The sequence below is a fragment of the Phoca vitulina genome, unplaced genomic scaffold, assembly GCF_004348235.1.
Source record: "Phoca vitulina isolate PV1807 unplaced genomic scaffold, GSC_HSeal_1.0 scaffold6, whole genome shotgun sequence".
NCBI lineage: Eukaryota > Metazoa > Chordata > Mammalia > Carnivora > Phocidae > Phoca > Phoca vitulina.
The window spans coordinates 22376329-22393390 of record NW_022589709.1 but is presented as its reverse complement, the minus strand read 5'-3'; the positions used below and the strand labels follow the sequence as shown (position 1 = coordinate 22393390).

The following is a 17062-nucleotide window of genomic DNA, read 5'->3' as shown; positions in this document are numbered from 1 at the left end:
ACTCTCGTAGCTCCAGAGTCTAGAATTGTGTCCTGTATCTGATACTGAATATATACATGTTGAATTTGTGAATGAATTCACACAGTTTTTCTATTACTCTATTTTAATAATTCATTTATTCATTCAACAAAACTTAATTATGTCCCTTTCAAGCATTGTACTAAGCACTGGAAATTTGGGGCTTGGATGCAAATATAAGAATAATTTATTTATTATTTATTATTATTTTTTTTTTTTTTAAAGAAAGGCAGACTGCCACATGCAGCGCCTCATTTGGATGTGTCTGGAGTCTTGGAAGCTTGACTACCCTACGTTCTCCTACAAATGGACCTTGAGAGCTTGTTTGGAGGTTCTAGCAGGAGAGCGCAGCTACTCGTATACGCTTGACCGAAGAACGGTCCTCCTCTATCGGGGAAGGTCGGGCGCTTCGACCGAGCATGCAGCTTCGGGAGGGACGCACATGGAGCAATGAGGGAGAAAGGAGACACCCGCCTAGCCAGCCAGATCAGCCAAATCAACCTGGCGATCAATGGGGTGACAGATGTCACAGCCAGATCGCCCTCACATCCAAATATAAGAATAATTTAAACCAGGGGTTGGAAATCTATAGTTCACTGGCCAAATCCAGCCTGTAACCTGATTTTATAAATAAAGTGTTATTGAAACATAGCCACACTAAGTCATTTATGTGTTGTCTATGGCTGCTTTCACACTACAATAGCAGAGTTGAGTAGCTATGACTGAGACCAGACAGTAAGGCCCTCAAAGCTGAAAATATTTTTCAGCAAAAAATATTTGCAAAAAAAAAAAAAAAAAAAATATTTGCAAAGAGGATAATTCACTTCAACTTCTAGTCTTTCTGTTTGCAGATCAAATTTTGAAGGCCCTGATTACTGTGATAGCATTTTTAGCAAATAAATATCTTGGGTTTACTATGAAATGAAGCTTTGAATACATCAAACTAGAAGTCACATACTTTCTTACTGACTTTATTCTAACTGAATATATAGTCGAACATTTCTTTTGATGTATATTTTTAAAAATGTTTATTATGTACTTTGCATTGAGCACTTCAGAAAAGAAAATTATTACAATGATTTCAAAATGCAATTTCTGGATTCAATAAATATCCTTTATAACTACAACCAATCAATATCTACAATTGTATGTAGACACTATGTCAGCTAACAAGTAAAATAACCATATTATCTCAGGGATGAGAAACATGCATGATCACTTAAGTCACTTTGCCACCCCATTTTTTTAAAAACATGATTCACATTTGTTTCAAGTACATATACAACCATTGCAAGAGTTGAATTAGACCACTGAGGTTAACACCTTAAAACTATGTAAGATTATGATCTTTGTTCCCTTAAAAGAAAATTCAGTTTAGTGCAAAGAAATTCTAGAAGAAACTTTCAGGACCCTTGATCAGAAGCTTCGGTATTTTGCTGTACTACTCTGGTGTACATTAAAGTTCAAGAAAGGCCAAGAAAGAAGAATGGTTCCTCTTCCCATTGAAGACACAATCCAAAGAATATGTGAACTAGCATTCTACAAACTAGCTAGCCATCAAGAGTTATCAATAAAGGACACTTTATGTGTGTGAGTACATTTAAAAGCCTTAGCCAATGTTACAAAAAGAAAACATTTAGAGTATTATTTATGAATACAAGCATAATTGGTGTTTTGTCTTCTATAAATAATCATCTTTGAAATGCTAAAAGTGAGTTCCACCTGTGGCTCTTTCCTGATGTGAGAAGCTATGGGTACACATGGGATGATCTACTGATTTACCTTCTCAAAGTATTCTTTGGAAGCAGTTGGATGTGGCTTGATTGTAGGAGAATCTGGGGTCCAGTTTGCTGGGCAGACTTCTCCATGGGTTTCCACAAAGTGGAACACCTTCACCAGGCTGGGGGTCTCTTCCACACTTAGGCCCACGGGGAGATCATTGACACTCAAATGCTTGATGATTCCACTGGGGTCAATGATGAAGAGACCTCTTAGAGCAACACCCAGGTCTTCTAACAGCACGCCATAGTCTCAGGAAATCTGTTTAGTCAAATCTGACAAGAGTGCGATGTTCATGTGGCCCAAACGACCATTCTTCCTTACTGTGTTGATCCAGGCAAGACAGATGAAGTGGGAATCCACTGAAACCACAACTTCACAGTTCACATCATGAAATTCGTTGGCTTTGTCACTAAAAGCACCAATTTCTGTAGGACACACAAAGGTGCAGTCCAAAGGATGGAAGAAAAGCACCAAGTATTTCCTCTTAAAGTCACCAAGGCTTAGGTCTTTGAACTCCCCATTGATAATGGTGGTGACCTTAAAATAGGGCACATGCTGGGTGACGGCAGGAGCATGGTATGAGGAACTGGTGTTAAAAGTGAATTTTACTTGACCAGAACCAGACTACAATACATTTGTCAGCAGGTTCTTCAGAAAGCAGCAGGTCTAAGGGCTGCAGAGGCCTTACTTATAATGTAAAAAGAAATGCCCTGACTTTCATATTCAAACATTCAAACTGTCTACTGTTGAAAATCTTTCTGGGGCGCCTGGGTGGCTCGGTCGTTAAGCGTCTGCCTTCGGCTCAGGTCATGATCCCAGGGTCCTGGGATCGAGCCCTGCGTAGGGCTCCCTGCTCAGGGGGAAGCCTGCTTCTCCCTCTCCCACTCCTCCCTGCTTGTGTCCCCTCTCTCACTGTGTCTCTCTCTGTCAAATAAATAAATAAAATCTTTAAAAAAAAAATCTTTCTGTACAGGAATTTGAGGGGCAAACTGCATTTGCAAGGTAATAAAGAATCCCCCCTTCAAGTGTTTATTTCCATCATGTAACAGCTCCCATTTTACTATTACCCTCCTCCTCTTTGGTTTGTTTCTTTGTGTGTGTGTGTGTGTGTGTGTGTGTGTGTGTGTGTGTGCTTCCTCATGAAAACTTAAGAATGAATCGGTTGTTAGGCAACATACCGGATGAATGAACATCGGTTTACGTCCAGCCAGTTGCCCCATCGTTAAGTGAGAAAAATGATCCTGGCATTGGTGGTGGTGGTGAATCAGCAAGTTAACTGGAGCTCTGACTAAACAGTGATCTGAAACTCACTAGTGCATATACACAATCTTTTTACTCAACAAAAAGTTTTGCAAAAGAAACATTTTTTTTCATTTTCAAAAGAAAGCTACATCTTTTTGAGTAGTAGGAGAAACCCATTTAAATCCACAGATGGTATGAATCATTCAGGCTTTCTTTTTACAAGCTAGTGTTAAAGAATAAGTAAAGTCAATTGCCAAAGTTAGAGAAATCTTGGCCTTTTTTCTGGGCATGAGCCACCCTTCTTCAAATCTTTTTAAGGACTCAATTTTTGGAGGGGGTTTCACAGAGAGCTGATTAGAAGGTATAGAAAAGGAGGAATCTGCCAACTGTTTTGAGACAAAATTATTTAGTCAGGGAGGGGAATTGTTCTTTCAGTAAAAATCTGAAATAATACTACTAATAAGACTTTTTTTGTTGTTGTCAGAGAGAGAGCATGAGCAGGGGAGCGGCAGAGGGAGAGAGAGAATCCTAAGGAGGTTTTCACTCCCAGTGCAGAGCCCAATGCCGGGCTTGATCTCACAACCCTGAGATCATGACCTTAGCCAATATCAAGCGTTGAATATTTAACTGACTGAGCCACCCAGGGGCCCCATATTACTAACAAGACTTTTAATGAAGTACAGTAAAAAATAGAGTGGGCAAATTAACATACTAATACTCATTTTTTTTAATTATGTTCAGTTAGCCACTATATAGTACATCATTAGTTTTTGATGTAGTGTTCAATAATTCATTAGTTACGTATAACACCCAGTGCTCATCACAGCACGAGCCCTCCTTAATACCCATCACCCTGTTACCCCCTCCTCCCACTTCCCTCCACTCTGAAACCGTCAGTTTGTTTCCCAGGGTCCATAGTCTCCCATAGTTCATCTCCCTCTCTGATTTACCCCCTTCAGATTTCCCTCCCTTACCCTATGGTCCTCCATGCTATTCCGTATGTTCCACATATGAATGAAACCATATGATAATTGTCTTTCTCTGCTTGACTTACTTCACTTAGCATAATCCCCTTTAGTACCATCCATGTCGATGCAAATGGTGGGTATTCATTGTTTCTGTTCAGGGATCATTTCTATAGTTTGTTAATACTCATATATTCTTTTGTGTGTGTTCGTGTTTCTTACCAGAAAATATTTCTGCTAAATGCTATCTAATATCTGTACAATTTAAAATCTTTAATTATTATGTTGTAATTACCAATAAAAAAATAATTTGTCAACTCCATGAAAAACTGAACATCTCTAATTTCAAAATTTATCTTCCACAAAGCAAAAATTGCCTGAAATTTCACCATCAGAAGTTCATTTTTTCCCATCTTATTTATTTTATAAATTTAATTCACAATGTTGTCCCTCAAAGTTCCTCCACCAGAATCACCCATTTCAGCTAATTGAAATCATCTAGGCATCCAAGTTATAAAACTGTGCGCTACTCTTTTTAATCATTTCACCTTTATGATATACTATACTTCTAAACTCTATGAATTATTCTCTCTTCTCCATCATGATTTTCATTACCCAATTCAGTCTCCTTAAAGACACTCAAATGGATCACTACAATGATCTCATAACTATTCTCATACTTACCAGACAACCCTTATCCAATAACTCATGCTGCTTCCAAACTGCCCATCTACCATGGACTTAATCAGGACATCTTGACATTAAGGATACAAGAAAATAATAACAACAAAAAAAAATGTAAAAAGACAGATGGTTCCTGACATTACCTACAGAATAAAAATTTTTAAATCCTCACCAAGTGATTGAAGATGGTATGGAAAGAACATTGGTTTTATACCATTGTTCTAGTATTTATTTGCTTTTTAATCTTACAGAAATTATTCAAATTCTCAGAGTCTTAATTTCTTTATAAAGGTTAGTAATACCTACCCAAGAAAGTTGTGATCTTAGTAAAATAAGACTATTCACATGAGACTGTTAGTAGAGCAGAAAATCTAGAAATCAGTTTTTCTTCTTTCTTTTCTCAGTATATTCCCAAACTGCTTTTTAGATCCCCCTGCCAAGCCAAACCCCTTGCAATCCAAACTCTAACATTCCAATTTCCCACAAACATATGCACATCTGTATCTCATTTCTTTTGCCTGGAATTCGTCACATCTCTTAGTCTTCTTCACTCAGTCACCTTCTGCTCATCTTTCAAAACTTACATCAGGTATTACTTATGGGACAATTTCTTTCAGCCATCTGCAATTTCCTTCAGCCACCTGCACTTTCCTTCAGGTGGGACAATTTCCTTCAGCCACCTGCACTTCCCAATCAGAAGAGATTTCTGAGCCCTCTAGGCTAACAATACCACATTTCCATGTTTTCACACGCTTTTTGTCAAGAACTGTAAACGATGTGAATTTTTATCTACTCTCAAGCTGACAGGTTAGTCTGTCACATTTTCATGCTGGCAAAAGACAAGAGAATCCTGTACTAGAGACAACAGACTTTGTTAATCACAGCACAGCAAGCAGCATGAGTTGGTTTTCCTTTCTTCCCAAGTCCCATGGTGTGGAGGGAGAGGGGGCCTGGGTGGATGAAGAGCATGCAGTGGAACCCTGAGCTTAGAGAACCTGAATCTGTTAATGAGCTGGGAACAAACCTGCCAGTGTTTGCCCCAAAGGGAAGCATCTTTATTATACTGGACAAACAACAAACCTGCACTTGGCTCTGCAAGGAGAGGCTAAAGCTTTTACTCTACAAATATCTGTATAAAGGTAAAGTAGAATGAAAGAGCAATTAGTTATGCTTGCATATTTTGCAGAAACCTGAGAGTCTCATGGAGAACTGTATCCCTACACTTTCATGGGAGCTTCCCCTTTGTTTCCAAGTTGGTGGTAGGGAAGGAGGATGCACATTGGACAGTGTCCTATTCCCAGTAGGACCCAAGTGCCCATAAAATGGGCATCTGCTGTATGTTTCAGAATAGAAAATCTCCAAAGAGGAGTAAACCAAGGTGAAAATCCAAAGTAAGTAAGGTAAGCCCAAATTCTAGGATAGTTCTAAATATACATATTTTTTTCTCTTTAACAGAAGTGACTGTAAATTATTTAACTATATTTTTTAGTTTTGTAAGGTTTATGATATAAATAAAATCACAAAACTCAAAAGTTTTCTTTGTTTTTGGTTCAAAAAGTATAGGCCTTATAGTTACCAAAAATTCATCTAAAAACTATGAAAAGTAGCTATATCTTAATAGGTATCTACTGTGAGCCTCACTCTTTATCTACACAATTAATCCTGATGCCAACCACATGAGGAAATTTCTATATTCCAAAGTTTTGGATTGATTGGTTAAGTGGCTTACCCAAAGTGACAGAACTAATAAGTGGAGGACATACGTTTTTGTTTTTTTTTAAGCTAATCTATTTGGTTCCAAATTCTATGAGCTAAACTCCCCTATGTGAATTCTCCTCTAAGCTGACTCCCCTTAGCTCCACTAGCAGCCAAGACTGCAGAACTAAGTGAATTGGAGTTAATTCTGGAGGTTTGCCCAGACTCAGGTCCGGGAGTGACTATATCGATAGTGCTAAGCGGGAGCCACCAAGGTGCAGAGAAAGAAGAGCACCTAAGTCTCACTTCACCCGCCTTCCAATTTTGGCTGGAGTCTGTCCTAATTGCAGGTATACTGGAACACAGTGGTTTCCTTTTCACTTCATAGGAAGGTTGAAGCAGCCTCTCTTTGACGGAAGAGGTGGGGCCACTTAGAAATGCAGAGCAATTTTACAAAGATTTCTATTAACATTTCTATTTCTCAGATTAGCATTGTTCATAAAGCCTCAGATGGTTTCTTTCAATCATCCATTCATCTCTCCGTTGAGCCCACAAATACTTGTGGCAGGCTAATGAAGTGCCTGATAATGCCATAGAACGAAGAGAGCACTCAGTGTAATGGAAGGAATATGAACTTTTAAATCAGACAGAGCTTAGTTGGATCCCTGCCTCTTCTACCATTTATAAGTTTTGTAACCACTCTGAGCCTCTGTTTCATTGTACATAAAGTGAAAATAATAATCCCTATCTCTATCAATGTATAAAGATAAAACCAAAGAACTGTATCGGGGCACCTGGGAGGCTCAGTTGGTTAGGCATCTGTCTTCGGCTCTTGGGGTCCTGAGATCAAGCCCTGCATCAGGCTCCCTGCTCAGTGGGGAGTCTGCTTATCCCTCTCCCTCTCCCCCTGCCCCCACTTGTGGTCTCTCTCCCTCTATCCCTCTCTCCCTCTCTCTCAAATAAATAAGTAAAATACCTAAAAAAAAAAAAAAAAAAAAAGAACAGTATCAGTTGCCTAACAGAGTGCCCAAACAAGAATGCCATCCCCTTCCTTTCTTTCAGACGCTACAAGGCTATGATGTATTATATGCTACTCCTGGGAGACTAATGGATAACATAGATAAAGAAAAAATTGGTATCAGATAATGGAAATATTTAATTTTAGATGAAGCTGTCTGCATGATAGATATGAATTTTGGACCAGAAACGAAGAAGCCAAACTTCTGCCTTGGGACGCCATTAAAGGAACATCAAACCCTTATGCTCAGTGCAATTTTTTCCAGAGGAAATTCAAAGTTTGGCTGGGGAGTTTTGAAAGTTGAATTATCTGTGGCTGTTGGACAAGTTGGGTGGAGCACACAGAGATGATCAGCAGACTATTCTCCAACTTGACTAGTACTCAAAAGGAGGCAAACTTGTAGAAATTCTGTGAAACATAGGTGATGAAAGAACTATAGTCTTTGTTGAAGCTAAGAAAAAAGCAGATTTTATTGCAACTCTTCTTTTTCTAGAAAAAAAATCGCAACTTCAAGTACTGATGGTGATCTGGAACAGAGAGAGAGAGAGAGAGAAAGAAAGCTCTTGGGGATTTTCACTGGGAAAGTGTCCAGTCCTTTTAACTACTTTAACTGCCAGAGAGCTGGATATTGAAAATATCATTAATGTTATCAGTTTTCATATTCCTTCTACTATTGATGAAAGTGTTCATTGAATTTGGTGTATTGGTCATTGCAGGAACACTGGCAGAGCATTTTCCTTTTTTTGCTCAATCAGATAACCTTTAGCTTAGTCGCTAGTAAGAGTACTATTAGATGCTCAAGCAGAATGCTCCTGCATAGTTGGAAGAAATGCCTTTAGCACATATGTCCTGGCTTCAGTGACAGTATAAGAGGAAACATGTTTGCATCAGTTAATATTCAAAATAATTATCAAGGCAAAAGCACTTTGAACATACAGAATTTTCTTCTTCACAAACTCCCCATCTGGTATGATCATGATAGACATGGGATTAAAGCTAAAACATTGAAGCTTGTGCTACAGGTTTGCTGTGGAGAGGCAAACAGTTTTGACTTTTGAGCTTTTAACACAAATGTGAAACCTAATATTCTTGTGTCTCCAGTCCTTCTATTCTCACTCCTACCCTTTAAGAAATAAAGTCTTACTGACTAGTTAATGTGAGATGCCAAAAATAACACTGTTTAATTACTGATACAAATGGTGTTAACCAGAAAGATGAAAGCATTCTAACTGTCTTGCAAAAAAAAAAAAAAAAAGTCCTTTAAAGAGTTTGTAATTTACTTGGGGAGAGAATAGAGAAGAACCAGAATGGAAGACAAAATATTCTGCCGGCCATAAAACAGAAAGAAAGTTGGTGCAATGGGAATATAAAAGAAAAGCTACTTCCAGCCTGTGATACTAAGAATTTCATCAACATGAACCTGCCCTTTCTAAATCAATAGTAATGACCTGTGGAGATGGTTTTCCATCTAGCTAGTTTAATTGCCCCCTCTTGTCTTCTTCATTGGCTTCAGCATGATTACAGGAACAGAGAGGAAAACAGTCAGATGGAAACAAGAAAAGGCACAACTCAAGAGAATCAACCTTTCTTGCCCTTTCCAGAGAGAACGGTATTGACATCAGTTACCCTGTGATTTTGCCCAGCCTATCTGTGGCATTTGCCTACTCTCTCTTAAAGAGTCCGCTTGGTAGTATGCCCTTGAAACCCATATGTGAGTGAAAGCCACTGGCTTTGCAAACCACAGCTCATCTCTTAGCACCTCTCTCTGGTGCTACCAGTTTACCCTGATGGCAGTGCAAGTCCTTTAAAAATGGAGCAGCCAATTACCTCCTTGCCTCTACTTTAACACTACTTACAAATGATCTGTTTCCCAATTCTTGTTCTTTCTGCTCTAGCCTCTTTCCTTTTTGAGGTAACAGAACTTTATTTTACCCTTTTATTTTGAAATAATTATAGATCCACAAGTAGTTGCAATGTAACCTTTACCCAGTTTTCCCACTGTTTCCATCATTCATAATTATAGTATCAAAAGCAGGAATTTGGCATTAACAATGTATGTATACAGAAGTAGCAGATTTTTGCTTTCCTTATTGCTTTTTAAGTGCTTCTTGTGAGACCCACAATTTCTTGCTGTGATTAAGCCCCAAGTTGGACGGACAGTGTGCAGAAGTGGAAATGATGCCAGGTGCATTCTGTGTCAATCCTTCTGCGGGCACAAGCTTCCCAAGATAAACATGTCTCCAACATCAGGAATCCTTTCTATGTAAACTTTGGCAAGACAGTTAAAACACACACAGTGAATGTAGGAAATGTGGTTTGCTTAGGAAAATCTCAAAAGAAGATATTTGGTTAGCTTTTCTGCATTTTAATTGTCATTGTAGCAAATAAGTGTAGATTATAATAAAATTACTTTATTTTACTTTATTGTGGTCACTTTATTTATTTATTTATTTATTTATTTATTTATTTATTTTTAAGTAGGCTCCATGCTCAGCATGGAGCCCAACATGAGGCTTGAACTCATGACCCAGAGATCAAGATCTGAGCTGAGATCATCGGACGCTTAACCAACTGAGCCACCCAGGCACCCCAAGTATTTTTTTAAAGATCTTATTTATTTATTTGAGAGAGAGAGACAGAGAGCACATGAGAGAGAGTGAGTGTGAGCTGGGGGGGGGAGTGGGGAGGGGTCCAGGGAAGGGCAGAGGGAGAGGGAGAAGGAAGCTCAATCCCAGGACCCCGGGATCATGACCTGAGCCAAATGCAGACACTCAACCAACTGAGCCACCCAGGCACCCTTCCAGTGTATTTTTTTTAAGATTTTATGTATTTTTTCAAGTACTCTCTACACCCACAGTGGGGCTCGAACTCACAACCCTGAGATCAAGAGTCACATGCTCTACCGACTGAGCCAGCCAGGTGCCCTTATTGTGGTTACTTTATTGTGGAATGCTTTGCAGTTAATAAAACGTCTTTATATCCATTTTCTCATTTTACTTTTAAATTACATTTGTTGAAGAGTATATATTGTTTTTCCTATTTAACAAATATAAAACTGGCTTAGAGACAGTAAAAAAATAAATAGGTGGAATGAGGGAGAAGACATTCAGTGCTATGAGAAAACTGACCTACTCAAGAGCATTTAGCAATTGTATTTTCATCTGAATATAAGCAATCTGCTTAAAAACTGAGGTGGAGTTTAAGTAAACTTTCTCCCTACTACTCTTCCTATTCTATAATAGCAACTTTCGATCTACAAGTAAAATTTCAGAATCTAGCTGAAGACTAAGAAGTAATTAAGAATGACCTCTGTTATGGACTGAATGTTTGTGTGTCCCCAAAATTCATATATTAAGCCCTAGCCCCAAATGTGGTGGTATTTGGAGGTGGAGCCTTTGGGAGGGAATTAAGGTTAGATGAAGTCATGCTGGTAGGGCCATCATGATGGGATTAGTGCCCTCATAAGAAGAGACACTAGAGAGCTCCCTCCATCCACCACCACCAGGTGAAGACAGCAAGAAGGTGGCCATTTACAAACCAAGAAGAGAGCCTTTAGCAGAGAGTTCTTACTACAATCCCCCAATGTTGGCACCCTGATCTCAAACTTCCAGCCTCTAAAACTGTGAGGACAAAAAGTTCTGTTGTTTAAGCCACCCAGTCTATGGTATTTTGTTATGGCAGCCCAACCTGATTAAAACAACCTTAAGCTTTGGAATAGTAGTCTCCAAACTTCTATACTCTAAAACTCGATCAAAAGCTCAGGGACTTACTAAAAATGAATTGAAAAATGACCAGCAAACTTAAAAGTTTGGCTACCTCCTGAGAGAAAAATTAAGCATGACAGTACAAATAAAGGTAGGTAAATGCTCTCATTTTGTTCAGTATATTTTGTATACTGTTCAAATATTTGAATATTTTATAGTTAGTGTATTTATGTAATTTTAAACCAAGAAATTAGTATTTTCAATGCCTTAGTTTGTGTGTGTGTGATAGTGCATTTTGTTCTTCAAGTTGTGGCAGGAAAAAGTGGTCAAAAAAGTTTGGAAATTCAGGCTATAATTTCATATGATCTTAAGGTAGCTGCTCAAGCCAAAAATGTTACCTTAACCTTCCTTACCCTCAAGCCATCACCATTAAAAAATCCACCACTCACTGAGCCACCTGCTATTATCTGCACTATGGCTATATTTAGGGCCATCTGTAGAGGATTGCAGGGTCTGGAAAAAGTCATACTCTGTACTCTACTCCAATATTTTTATTGAGACTAAATATTTGTAAATCATTTTCAAGAATCGCATTCAAGGGGAAAACCAAGCTAAATAACACAGTATAAACAGAGGTTTGTACAGATACCAGTGCTGAGTTGTAAAGCCAAGCAGGCAGCCCCAGATCTGAATTGAAATGTCATAGATCATTTTCAGAATCATTGACATCTCATTCCATGGATAGCTGTGAAGTTGCTGCAGCTGATTCTCTATAGCAAAACAGGCTAAGAACCCAGTCAGCTTTGACTTTAAAAAATAATTGTTCTTTTTCTAAATCATTTTCATGTATTCAATAATTCAACAAACATATGTTGAATGATGTCCCAGGCACTGGACTAGGCTTGGGTGAAGAACATGGGACAAGGAGTGGAGGGACACAATCTAAGAATTCTCAATATCCATTCTCCATAGGTCTAAGTCACAACGGGCTGGAAAATTTAGTTGTCCGATAAGCAGCCATGAGTGGAAAAAGAAGTAAGAGTGTAAAAAGAGCAAACACATATCAAGGTTCAGAGGCAGGCTAAGGGTCAAAAGCAAAACTATGAGTCTGAGCCAAAGTAAATCTACAGCATTCATTCTATCCACCTGTCTATTTCAGTTACCATTAACCAAAAGTCTACTAGGCACAGGTACCTTGCTACCTGCTGTGGGGAATACGCAGATATGAAAACCACAGGTCCTGCCCTCAAGGGGCTTATGGACTAATGAAGAAGATAGTATAATCAAATAATTCTGACACAGATTAGTATGCATTAAATGTCATAACAGAAGTTGAAGTCAAGGGCCAAGAACCCATGGGAGTGAGACAGAACTTCTGGCTGGACAAGCCAAGAAGTCACAGTGGAAGAGGTAGTATTTAAATAAGGAGAATGATTTTAACAGGACCAAACTGGAAGACCAAACAGAGGAAGGGTATTTGGGACTGTGCCACTGGACATAAAATCAGGCAAGAAGTTGGGGGTGTTCAATGCCCTAGGACCAGTAAGAGTCCACTGATCCAGAAATGGGGTATTCAGATGATCTCCAACAGATCTTGAGGAAGGTGGGCTGTAAAGGTTATCTCTCAACCTAATCCCTCCCATGGTATTATCTTTATCTGATTTGTAACTTGGATTTCCACATACAATTTTATTTGGGGAAATCAAGGTTTTATTCACTAAAAATATTTTAAAGTCTGAAAATCACTGAACTAGCACATTGATTGGTTAATGTATGGAATGAAAGAAATGTGCTCAGAAGAACTCTCAGGCCAGATCCTGGGAGACATTAAGTGCCCAGGAGAATGTCATTTATACAGAGAGCAATGGTGTGCTCTCTAGGGAAACAAGGAAACTGACTACTCGAGAAAAACTGAATTATGAAGTGACCCTTGGGTTTAAGATCAGGAGGGAGAAGAAACTGAGGTAAAGAGTTTAATCGGAAGGGGACGACAGCAGTTCAGGAAAAATACTCAGGGCCTGCATAAGGGGAAAGAAGGAAGGAAAAAAAAGGAATGCAGGCAAGTGAGAGGGAGGCTAATGATTTGGGTCTCTTTTAATATCTGTTTAATACTTATATTTGCAGTGGTACACCTACACACATTTTTAATAGACTTTATTTTTTAAAACACTTTTAGACTTATAGAAAAATTTCAAAAATAGTACAGAGAGATTCCATATACCTGCACCCAGTTTCCCCTATTAATATCTAATATCACTAAGGTACATTTGTTATAACAAATAAATTAATATTGATATGTTGTTATTAGCTGAAGTCCATACTGTATTCATATTTCCTTATCTTTACCTAATGTCTTTTTCTGTTCTAGGGTCCAGAATACCACACTACATTTAGTCATCATGTATCCTTAGGCTGTGACATTTTCTCAGACTAGTTATTTTTAATGACCTTAACAATTTGGCCAAGTATTTTGTAAAATATCCCTTGGGGTTTCTCTTATGTTTTTCTCATGACTAGACTGGATTATGGGTTCTTGGAAGGAAGATCACAGAATGGCACGATGAAATGCCATTCTTACCACATCGTATCAAAGATACACACTGTCGACATGACATCATCAATGATCACCTGGCTGAGATAGTATTTGTCAGGTTTCTTCACTGTAAAATTACTCTTTCTCCCTTTTTTCATATTTTACTCTTTGGAAGGGAGTCACTATGTGATTTGTTAGAGAAGAAACACTTTCCTCAGTTCAGCTCTGATGCCTATTTGGGTACTTCATTCAGTAATAAAAAAACAAAACAAAACAAAACAAAACAAAACAAAACAAAACCCTGCAGTAGGTTAAGCCCACAAGACTTAAAAGTCACCTTAGCAAACATCTGTTGTGACTTGAGCAGGCTGTTGGGGGTCTCACTCTTAAACGAATTATGAAATATCACTTTCCACCATAAGCACTGTTCTCCCTGAGGACTTCAGATAGATCCATTTTCTCTCCATCCTTTCTCACCTCTCCAGTTATGCTTTGGTTCCAGGGATGGTCAAACACCCTTGTATACTGACTCCAAGTTCGCTTGGCTGAGGCACCCATATGAATTCTTCCTAGCAGCCTGCCCATCCCTACCCCAACACCCCACCTCCACTCTTCACATCTCACAGAACTGCTGCCTTTCCAGCCTCAATCCACCTCTCATTTCAAGGGAGTGATCAACTCCACTGCCACCCTGTCCTGTGGACTATAGGATGTCTCCACCACCCTACTTTCAAGCCATAGGTGACACAGGAGAGGGAGGTTCAAGTTCTTCCCTCCTCCATGTCCTGGGGACCATAGGGCTTCTCTCGGCATTCTTGCAGCAACCTGGACCAACATCCCTTTCTGTCTAGGTGACCATCCAAAACAGAAACTCTTCTGGTCACCTAACTCCTCTTTGTCTGCTCCTGACTTTTAAATGGTAGGACAGGATGTTAGAATAGAATTCTACCTGCCTGGTTTCAACCAAGGTGCTGACACATTCTATATCATAATTCAAAGTCAGTATGAGACAGATCTCCACATGCAAACTTTGCAAAGGAAATGTATCAGAATCATTGCACAACTCCTGTAACCCTTGACTGGATCAAGGATATCAGGAAGCACTAGAATGTGGGGAGAGAAAACTGGTGAGGAGATTTTTTTCAGAGCCAGCTTTTAGAGCCCCAATCCTACCTTAACTTCTGTGATGGGGGCTTCTGTGGGGTCATGTAGAGAGTTTTGAAATATATCTTGTGTAGCTGGGAGATACAGTATCCAGGTGCCTGACTCTTGGAAGAGAAAACTAAAAAGCACTCTGGCAGCAAAATGGAACTAGTAGCCTGAAGTTTGGCCTGTACTCACAGAATTTCTCAGGAGCTATAGTGGCCAAAGATGATCATAATTTTTTTAACAGACCTTTCATAGAGAAGTAGGAGCTATATTCCTACCCCTTGAATTCTGATAAGCTCTGAGACTGCTTTGACAATAAAATACAGTGGAAATGACTCTCAATGCCAATTTCTGGTCCACTTTCTCTCTTTTAGAAAATTCTTTCTGGAAACCCTGAAGTATCATGTAATAAGTTCGACTACTCGGAGACCACCATGCTAGAGAAGCCATAGGTATCCCCTCTGGACAACCACTAACTTCCCAACCAATCCCAACCAAAGCACCAAACATTGAGGTCTTGGACATTCCACACCTGTCCATCCTCTACTAAATACCACTGACTGACTTCCACCAATACCACATGAAGCAGTAGAAATGCCCAGTTGAGCCCTTCCCAAATTCCTGGTATAAAAAAATTATGAGATATAATAAAATAGTTGTTTTAAGCCACTAAATTTTGGCATAATTTGTTATACAGCAGTAGATAACTGTAACAGCAGCAAAGGAATGTTTCCCATGGTATTATGCGGGCCTCCCAGAAGACAGCAACAGCACAGTGTTAGCATTTGGGTTAGAGTTATGCCTAGAGCTGGGTCTTATTTAAAATGCCTTCCTGTAGATGCTAGTGGACCCAAGCATCAGGAAGCTGGACGTGAATACCAAACTGCTCAGGGCTATGAGAGGAGTTGAAAGCACACCTGTGACTGGAGGCATCTCATGGTCCCATGGGCAGTGGAGAGGTCATTTTCTCTACAACATTCTTACCACCTGTGACAGTGAAGGTCTTTGCTTTCTTAGGTTAACTCTAGGTCTTTGTTTTCTTAGGCTAACTTTCTGGATCTTGTGAGGACTTTATCTTTTACACCCTCTTTTGGAACACTTCTTGCATCCTTGGTTAAGCCATAAAAGAGCTTACTGCTTTGAGTCACTATTGAGATTAGCATAAAATCCTATTCATCAATGACCAGAAGGATCCTTTGAATTGGAAAATCTTCTCTACTTAGGGAAAAAATTGGAGCTCTCTTCTTAAATAATTAGTAATTATCTTATTGCAACCTATGGAAAGACAAAATTAAAAAGTGGATACAAAGGAATATAATGGCTAGCCCTAGGGATTCCCTTTAAAAGATGAAAGGATAGAAAATAGACTTAGAAAAAATAAAGTCCACATTCAACATAAATCCCCCTCCTTAAAATCTGGCCCAACCTCCTCAACAAATTCCTTTAGCTCCAAAAACTCCTCCACCTTCCCCAGAAAATCCCTTAAACACCCAGCTGCCTGCTTTAGCCTCCCTTTCCCTACATGATCTATAGACAGCACTTCAGCCTATTCCCTAGGCCCAGGGTATACAGGTTGCTCATGTAAATGCTGAAAGCCAGAAAGTGAACGTAGCAGAAGCACCCAGGATGAACAGTAAGGCTCACTTTGCTGGGCTCTATAATCAGGTTGTACCAGTGTCGGGCCTTCCAATGCAATATTCTTTGTGGATATGTCCTGCCTTCTCTCCTTGCCTGCCCGTGTTGGCAAAGAATTCACGTCCCTTGGACAACAACGGATCTTTTGAAGTGTGAAGCTCTTTTACCTCCACTTTCAGAAGATCCTACCAAACTTAGAAAGGAATTAGAAAGATTAGTAGCCATTTACAACTCCACTCACAAGGACATTGATTGGTTGCTGAGGGATGTTCTTCCCACCTATGATTATATTGTAGTTAGTAGACAAGCTAGATGACTCCGTAGGGAAAACGCCCCTCAGAGATGAAACAGATGACCAGAATTTCTCCCAGGCCCTCCTCCAAATAATCAGGAAATGAATCAACTTGGAGACTGATGTTCAAGAGCTAATAGAAGCAATAGTATATATAGGCTTCCCGCACTAAGGTGAACGGGTCTAAGGTTGAACTGTACACTTGGAAAGGAGAACATCTGAAGGCCTTTGTTGAATGCTTTATAGAGACCTTTCAAAGGCATACTACACTAAACCTTGGAGCTCTAGAACATAGAAATCTTTTAATTTCTGCCTTGCTGGGAAATTTTCTCCTTGATTTAAAAA

General features: G+C 39.3%; 2 pseudogenes; one reads left to right on the top strand and one right to left on the bottom strand.

Moving 5' to 3' along the window:
- Positions 1–1779: 1779 nt before the first annotated feature.
- On the bottom strand, positions 1780–2531 carry LOC116631995 (annotated as a pseudogene).
- Positions 2532–5658: 3127 nt separating this feature from the next.
- Positions 5659–8462, top strand: LOC116631994 (annotated as a pseudogene).
- The last annotated feature ends 8600 nt before the right edge of the window (positions 8463–17062 follow it).